The 6,517-nt window shown below is 42.4% G+C and overlaps 1 long non-coding RNA gene across 1 annotated transcript; it reads right to left on the bottom strand.

Annotated features, from left to right (window-relative positions):
* Window positions 1-213: 213 nt before the first annotated feature.
* LOC109492569 lies at window positions 214-2,447 on the bottom strand. Its single transcript, XR_002146484.2, has 2 exons — window positions 2,273-2,447; window positions 214-564 (listed from the first exon to the last, which is right to left on the bottom strand). It is a non-coding gene; the product is annotated as an uncharacterized LOC109492569 (long non-coding RNA).
* Window positions 2,448-6,517: the final 4,070 nt, after the last annotated feature.

The raw sequence follows: 6,517 nt of genomic DNA, 5'->3' as shown, positions 1-6,517 counted from the left end.
CAGTTTCTGCAGAATTAATTAATAAGACACACTAAAATGGGGTTTCCACCAACTTGCAAATTGCACCTTGGGTGGAGGAGCTCTCTGTGGCCTCGTTTCTGCTGGCCCTACACTTCTGCTAAAACATCTCACTCGCTGTGTGACACTTTCATTATTTACTGCTCCGAGGCTCAGAGAGCAACGCGGCCAGGCTGGTCTCCGCTCACTCATTCATTAGTTTTAATTAAACCCTCTAATTTTATTTATGCTGCCACAAACTGATTAACAATTTGCCAGCCAAGAGCAGGAAGTCTTAAAAAGCATCTTGAGGAATCTGTGGGTCTCTAAACACAGGCCTCACAGAAATGAGGTGGGTTGCGGGTAGGGGCTCTGCCAGGCGGGAGGAAGCGTGTTTTTGAAGCTTCACCACTTCCGACGACCTGAGAACAGCTGTTGGCTCTGAGATCTGTGGTCCCCAAGGGGCTGCTGCATTGAGAGTCAGCGACCATGTCTCTTTATCTGTAGCACCTGACGGTCCTTGTGGCTCAGAGAGAGGGGACAAAGCTGGGAGTGGCATCTGTGTCCCTGGAGGGAAAGGGTCAAAGTTGCAGGAGCAGCTGAGATGGAGATCTTGGGAAACGGATGGTGACCTGGCCAATTACAAAGCTATCTTGGGGGGGGGGGGGCGCGGGCGGCGCTGTGCTGAAGTTGAGGACAAAGAATAAGGAGAATTTCCTGCAGATTGAAGTTGGGCGTCAGGAGAGCTTTATGAAAGGGCTGAATTGAGCTAAATCATGGAAGACTCGTAGGATATCCATCACCACAGAGGAGAAGGACATGAGCAAAGACTCAGACATTTATTCCTCTGCTTTCCAAGGGCCAGGCACATGGCTAGCACCACATATTAGGGAGAGAAAAATGAGTGACAGAAGGTAATAGGCTGAATTGTGCAGTTTTAACTTAGCAAGGTACAAATGTGATTTTTGCTTCCCCTCTGATCACCATTACTATCAACTTTGCATTTTCAGGTTCTTTTGCTGTTCCTGAAAGTGGAGAGAAAGAGAAGGTGGTCTCTTGCCAGACAGTATTACCCAGGTCACATCTGGCCAGTATTCTAATGTGGCGTTAAAACCGTTGCGTCCTTTCGGGTAAATATGCAGGTTATTTGGGTGTTAGGATTCTCTGCCCAGGTCTTCAGAAGCAGCGGGCTGCTGGCAGAGGAAAGCACGTGGCATCCCTCCCTCCCGGCGTCCCCTCCCGGCCCCAGGTGTCTGCGCCCACCAGGCATGGCACAGGCATGTGCCTGTGCACGGAAGGGCCCCCCTTAAGGACCACCTGCTCTCAGTGGGGGAGGAGTGGTTCTCTTATTGTTTGCTCATGCCTGCATCCCCTTAGAATGTCAGCGATCTGCGCAGCCTTTGGAGTCCCCGTGGGTATGCTTGCTCTATAGGTAACAGTGCAGTGACCTGCGGGCTGCCTGTGCCTTTGTGTAAATGACAGGTCCTCTCTGCTATGGTGAGCCCTAAGAAGCACAAAATTGTGCAAACATTACCATTACCACTAATTTCAGAACATTTTCATCACTCCCAGAAGAAACCTGTACTCTAGCAATCACTCTCCAACTCCCCTTTCCCCCAGGCCTTGGCAACTACTAATTAAAATGGTTTTGGGGGCACCTCGGTGGCTCAGCTGGTTAAGCATCCGACTTTGGGTCATGATCCCATGATTCATAAGTTCGAGCCCCACATCAGGCTCTACACTGTCAGCGTGGAGCCTACTTCAGATTCTCTCTCTCTCTCTCTCTCTCTCTCTCTCTCTTTCTCTCTCTCTCTCTCTCTCTCTCTCCCTCTGTCCCCTTCCCCCCTCTCAAAAATCAATAACCATGTAAAAAAATAGTGGTTTTGATTTGCCTTTCTGAAAGGACTAATGATGTTGGGCATCTTTTCATGTGCTTCTTGGCCATTTATACATACATTTTTTGAGAAATGTGGATTCAGATGCTTTGCCCGTTTTTAATTATTTTGTTGTTGTTGTGTTGGAAGAGTTCTTTATATATTCTGGATTCTAGTGCTTTATCAGATATGATGTGCACATATTTTCTCCTATTCTGTGGGTTGTCTTTTTATTTTCTAGACAGTGAGTGTTCTTTGATGCACACAAGTTTTACATTTTGATGAAGGGCAATTGATCTAGTTTTTCTTTTGTCGCAGTGTTTTTGGTGTCATATCTAAGAATCCATTACCAAATCTAAGGTCTAAGCTTTCTTCTAAGAATTTATAATTTTTGCTCTTACCTTTAGGCCTTTACTCCATTTGAGTCAACTTCTGTCCATGGGGTGAGGTAGATTCCAATGTCATTCTTTTGCATGCCAGTATCCAGTTTCTCAGAACCATTTGTTGAAGAGACTATTCTTTCCCTATTGAATGGTCTGGGCACATGTATTGAAAATCAATTGACAGCAGATATGTGGGTTTACTTCTGGATTCCTGATTCTATTCCATTAATCTATATGGCTGTCCTTATGCCAAAATAATACTTTTAAAATGTAAGTTTATAATGTCACTTCTTTACTTAAAACCCTTCAATGGATTTGATTTGAATAAAATCGAAATTCTACTCTTTAAATTTGCTAGGTTTGTGCCTGTCTTAGCCTCTTTGCACTAATGCTTCCTGTGAAGAATCCTCTTCTACCTAATACTCAGGTAGTGATGTTTGTTTTGTCATTCAGATTGCAGCCAAAATGTCTCCTATTCGGAAACTATACCCACTAAAGAGGTATTCCAGTCACTCTCTCACACATAATCCTATTTTATTTTCCTTAATAGCATTTAGTACTTTGTATTTTTATCTGCTGAATAAATTTATTGGTTTTTTTTTCCCTCTCTGGTAGAATGGAAGTCTCAGGAGAGCACGGCCCTTGTCTGCCTTGTTCACCTCTGTGTCCCCCACAATAACAGAACACCTGGCTCAGAGAAGCCGCTCGATAAGACGCATCTCTTAGAAATGACATTACTCTAACCCATTAGTTGGTGCTCTGCTTTCCCTAGTGGCCATTTGTTGAATAGCTCTCTCTGCGAGCTGGCTGCTCAAAGGGGGCTTCACACATAACGAATAAACAAGTGCACTGCCCCACAGTATTCAGCATACTAAGATCACGTGATTCTTCTTTCTTCCGACAGATTTTATCTGGAATTAGATATCCTGTAGACACGTCCACATCCTCAGGTTATTCTTACTATTGCCAAATTCTTCTTTGCGTTATACTCTCAATTAGTTTCCACTCTTAGGAAGACTAGGTCAGCAATAACTTTTATTCTCATGTGTTCAGAGTCGTCATGATTCCCGTCAGAATCTCCTTAACGTTCAACTGCAGGCCTTAGTTACAATGCTGGTTACTGCTGATAAAATTACACGGAGCTAGGGGAGTCCGCTAAAATCAGGGCACGCTGAAATTAACCTGTACCTTTTCCTAAAGTTTGAGCAGAGCGTTGTTCATACATATCTGTTCTTTTCTTCTTCTTTCCTATTTATTTTTCATTAATTTTATCATTTTTGTTTTTAATATTTAATTGAAGTATTGTTGATATATTAGTTTCACACATACCACATAGTGATTCGACAATTATATACATTATGAAATGCTCACTACTTTAAGTGTAATTACCATCTGTCACTATACAAAGTTATTACAACATTGTTGATGGCATTCTCTATGTTGTACTTTGCATCCGTGTGACTTATTTTATTTTATTTTTTTAACTGTTTATTTTTGAGAGAGAGCGAGCCAGCAGAGAGAGAGGGCCCAAACCCACAAACCGTGAAATCATGACCAGAGCTGAAGTTGGACACTTAACCAACTGAGCCACCCAGGTGCCCCCTGTGTGACTTATTTTTTAACTGGAAGTTTGTACTTAAAATTTTTTTTAAATATTTATTTTGAGAAAGAGACAGAGCACAAGTGGGGAAAGAGCAGACAGAGGGGGAGACGCAGAATTTGAAGCAGGCTCCAGGCTCTGAGCTGTCAGCTCCCTCCCTTCTAGCGACCACCAGTTTGTTCTCTGTATTTACGAATCTATTTCTGGTTTTTCACTTGTTTGTTTTGCTTGTCTTGTTTTTTAGGTTCCACATACAAGTGAAGTAATATGGTACTTGCCTTTCTCTATTTAACTTATTTCATTTAGTGTAACACCCTCCAGGTCCATCCGTGTTGTTGCAAATGACAAGATTTCTTATTCTTTTCTTTTATAGATCAGCTCTGGAGAGTAAGGTGCTTGCTGAAGACTACTGAAATGGCCCTAAAAGGTTAGGAAAAAAGCAGTGCCCAAAATTAATCAGGGAGGGATTTGAGAAAAAGGGCAAAGATGAAGTTGGACAGAACATATGGAACAGTGAGACTAAGAGAGATAATGACACAGAATGCCATGGTGGTGGTGTGACCAAAAAAGCAGGGAAACTGTTCCTCATCTCCACTCTGTACTCCCCCACCATATATACACATGCACATAAACACACATATATACATATATATTTCAATGGAATCATATAACCATTGCTCATTGTTATATATTATTCACCTTTAAAATTATTTGCTCATTTATTCAACATATATTTAACATTATTTTTTGTAGTGTTTGGTAACATAATTCTAAATAATATGCTTTTACTGCTATTTTTAGATTTATCAATTTTGCACAGTGTTCAATGCACTTCCAGTATATTTCTATTGTTGTTTTTATTAGTTTTTCCATGTTTATGGGGGATGGGGAACAACACTGGGGCATTGACGCTACCCTGAAGTTTTGAAAAATGGGAGTCAACTTAGTCCTTCTGCTTTGTAAGCATAGGGAGAGAGTTTCTTACACTGAACACTAGATAGAAAGTAAAGGCACAATGAAAATTCTGGTCATAGTTAAATGAGTTAATATTTGTAAACCATTCAGGACAATCTGGCCCATAGTCAGGGCTGTAAAAGTGCTTGTAACATAAAATGTGTTAAAATCCAAAGTAGTAAGTGCTACAGTAGAAATATTGAAAATACCGGTTCAGGGTGTGGAGCTGCTACAAAGGCCTATTTCTGTTTAGAGGGTCAGGGGAAGCTTCGGAGAAAAGAAACTTTGGGCTGAGTTTGGAATGGGTGAGAGAATTCCAGGAAGAGAGACCCATGTGCAAAGTCACATTGACCTGAAAATAACAAGTTAGGGTAGGCTGGGAAAAAATAAACTGTCTTCCTCCTACCAAAGCCCCTGGTTCACAGATTTTGGCTATTTCTGTAGTGTAAATACTCCTACATGGCCAAGTTGGAGTTTCCAGTGTGAGGCCACTGATTCACACGTTGAGGCCCTAACCTCTAATGCTACTGTATTTAGAAGATAGAGCCTTTAGAAGGTACTTAAGGTAAATAAAGTCTTAAGAGTGGGGTGGGTTCTAATCTGATGGAGCTGGTGCCCTTATAAGAAGAGACACCAGAACTCTGTCCACCATGTGGGGACAGTGAGAAGGTAGCTGTCTGCAAGCCCAGAAGAGAGTCCTCACCAGACTTGAATTCCACTTCCCAGCCTCTAGAATGGTGTGAAAATCAGTATCTGTTGTGTAAGCCCCCTGGTGCATGGTATTTTGTTATGGCAGCCTGAGCAGACTAGGACAGTTGGGAAGAGGTGCACACAAACGGCTGTCTAGCCAGTCCAGCTGACTGCAGCACATCACAATTAGAGTAGTAAATACTTCCTTAAATCTTGAGCATAGGCATCCAGAGAGAAAAGGACAGAAAAATTAGATTGGGCAGGATAATGAAATGGCTTGGACAACATGTTAAACAGCTTGGGTTTTATCCTGTGGGGGTGAATCTGAGGCAGGGGAGAGACGTGATCAGAAGTGTCTGAAATCCCTCTGGTATTGGCATGCAAGTGTATGGGTAGGGAACAAGACTGGAGGTAGGAAACCGGTAGCAGCAGTCAAGATTGAACAGAGGGGATGGAGAAGATGGGATAGGTGTGTAATCTAAGGCGGAGGCAAAAGCAATGGAACTTGGGGACTGAGTGGATATAGGGGGAGAGGAGAGAGGTTTTGGTTGACAAAACCATTCAAGCACCTAAGCTCATAAATGAGTATTATAAGTAAGTTACTTATAATAAAACCCTTACTTCTTGTATTCTTCTGCCTAGCCCATTCAAGCTGCTAACAAATTACCACAGAATGGGTGGCTTATAAACAACAGAAATTTATTTCTCACAGTTCTGGAGGCTGGGAAGTCTGAGATCAAGGTGCTGACAGATTCAGCATCTGGTGAGAGCTGATTTCCTGGTTCACGGACATTCTTTTTTTTTTTTTTTTTTTTAATGTGTCCTTGCATGGCAGAGGGGGTGAAGGATCCCTCTGGGGCCTCTTTTATAAGGGTGCTAAATTCCATTCATAAGGGCATGAGTGAAAAGAGCAATCCTGAGTATTCAGGTGGGCACAGGAGTCACCAAAATCTGAGTTGTTGCTGCTAATGTGACCTTATTACTACTCTCAGGCCACAGAGGTCAGGAGAAACTTGGCT

Source organism: Felis catus, chromosome D2 (assembly GCF_018350175.1).
Source record: "Felis catus isolate Fca126 chromosome D2, F.catus_Fca126_mat1.0, whole genome shotgun sequence".
NCBI classification, from domain to species: domain Eukaryota; kingdom Metazoa; phylum Chordata; class Mammalia; order Carnivora; family Felidae; genus Felis; species Felis catus.
Note: the sequence above shows the minus strand (reverse complement) of the source record. Positions and strands in the feature narration are given on the sequence as shown.